Genomic DNA, 2,545 nt, shown 5'->3' on the forward strand with positions numbered 1-2,545 from the left:
TAAACAAATAGTGCTGGGAATATTGGATAGCTGCATGCAGAAAAATGAAACTTGAGTCATATCTCTCCCCATATACAAAAAAATAACTCAAGATGAAGTCAAGACTTAAATGTCAGACCGGAAACCATAAAAGTCCTAGAAGGAAACCTAGAAAAAACTCTTATGGACATTGGCTTAGACAAGGAATTTATGGTAAATACCAAAAGCAAATGCAACTAAAAGAAAAATAAGTGGGACTTAAACTAAAACTCTTCTGCACAGCAAAAGAAATAATCAACAAGAAAAAACAGGCAACCTGCAGAATGAGAGAAGATAATTGCAAACTATTTTTCTAACATGGGACTAATATCTAGAACCTACAAAGAACTCAAACAAATTGGCAAGAAAAAGCAAGTAACCCCATTAAAAAGTGGGAAAACAACAAGAATAGACATCTCTCAAAAGAAGATATACAGATGGTCAACAAAAATATGAAAAAAATGCTCAACATCACTCATAATCAGGAAAATGCAGATCAAAGCCACAATGAGATACCACCTTACACCTACTATCAAAAAATCAAAAAGCAATAGATGTTGGCATGGATGTAGAGAAAATGGAACACATATATTGTTGGTGGGAGTGTAAATTAGTACAACCTCTATGGAAAGTAGTATAGAGATTACTCAAAGAACTAAAAGTAGAAATATCATTTGATCCAGTAATCCCACTGCTAGGTATCTGCCCTAAATAACAGATTTTGTTTTATTAAAAAGACACCTGCACCATGTTCATCGCAGCATGATTCACAATTGCAAAGATGTGGAATCAACCTAAATGCCCATCAACCAATCAGTTGATTGAAATGTGGTATATATACACCATGGAATACTACGCAGTCATAAAAAATAATGAAATCATGTCCTGTGCAGCAACATGAATGGAGCTGGAGATCATCATCCTAAATAAACTGACTCAGAATCAAAAAAGCAAACAGCACATGTTCTTACTCATATGTAGGAGCTAAATGGCCATAAAGAAATAATAAGCACTGGGGACACCAATAAGGGGGGAGGCAGGAAGTGGGTTAGGGCTCAAAAACTACTTACAGGACACAATGTTCACTATCAGGTGAGTGGGTCACCTGAGATGAAAGCCCCACCACTATACAATATGTGCATGTAATAAATACATATGTGCACCCCTGAGTCTAAAATAATAAATAAATAGTTCAAAAAAATAAAGAGAAAAGAAGAAAAAATATAAATAAATTAAAAATAAGTAAAATAACTGACACCCTCAAAATGAAGAACATAGTTAAAACAGGGTTAGCACCTCATTGCAGTTAAGAGGCACTCCATGCTCTCTCACTAATAACACGAAATCATTGACTTGATACTGTAAAAATGGAGGGGCTTTCCAGAGTGTGGTTAAATGCAAATTTGCTGTCTGCCTTGCAGGATTGGTGAGTGATAGGATGACTACACTGAGAAAACCCTTTTTTAAAGGTGCATAAACAGTACTGTTAAATGAGGACGCAGGGCAGCAAAGGTGGCCTCTGGCAAGAGGTCCAGCTTAGGATTTGGAGTGTGGAAAGTTGATGTACTCTAAGTGCAATTTTTGCTGGTTTGCTTTGTTGTTGTTTGTATGTGTATGCTTGTTTTTTCCCTTCTTTCATTTCTATAATATGTAATTAAGTAAGATTAGTAACAATGACGAGTTAACCATTCCTAAGCCCCAAGTGATCAGTTTGTTTTTTCTCTTCAAACGTTTTCATGCTCCTTATATTTACTCGGAGCCCGCAACACAATAGGAATTCAAGGAATATGTCTGAATTTATAAATGAATAAATGTTCAAAGTCTGAGAACATGTAGAAATAATCACTACCATTCCAGATTTTTAAATGATCACAAGGGGTTTATTCTACAAAACTGAAGGTCCAATTGTAAAGCATAATCTTATCACACATGCGTTTTAACTTGTAACACCATCTCATTCATATTAGGACTGCCAATAAAAGAATGAAATAAATGTCATAGTTTTAACATTATTATGTTTTCAATTTCACATTTGTGACCTTAATTTTTGTAATCAAAATCAAGCAAGACAAACATGTTTTTGTCATATATAGATTGAGCTCTATGTCAATGAAAGCAGTTATGCACACAGTATGATGTCAGGAAGCCATGTGGAATCACCAACCTACACTTCTTCCACAACACATGAAATTCTTATGTTGCCATCACTCCGTTGGGTTTACATTTTGCTCCCCAAGCATGAAAAGGACATACGAAGCCGGGCTCGGTGGCTCAGCCTGTAATCCCACGCTTTGGGAGGCTGAGGTGAGTGGATTGCCTGAGCCTGCAGGTTCGAGACCCGTCTGGGCAACTTGGCAAGACCTCATTTCTACCATAAATCAAAAAATCAAGCCGGGCTCGGTGGCTCAGCCTGTAATCCCGCACTTTGGGAGGCTGAGGTGAGTGGATTGCCTGAACCCGCGGGTTCGAGACCCGCCTGGGCAGGCGAGACCTCATCTCTACAATAAATCAAAAAAAAAAAAAAAAA

Source organism: Carlito syrichta, unplaced genomic scaffold (genome assembly GCF_000164805.1).
Source record: "Carlito syrichta isolate Samal-C Ts95f unplaced genomic scaffold, Tarsius_syrichta-2.0.1 Scaffold306594, whole genome shotgun sequence".
NCBI classification, from domain to species: domain Eukaryota; kingdom Metazoa; phylum Chordata; class Mammalia; order Primates; family Tarsiidae; genus Carlito; species Carlito syrichta.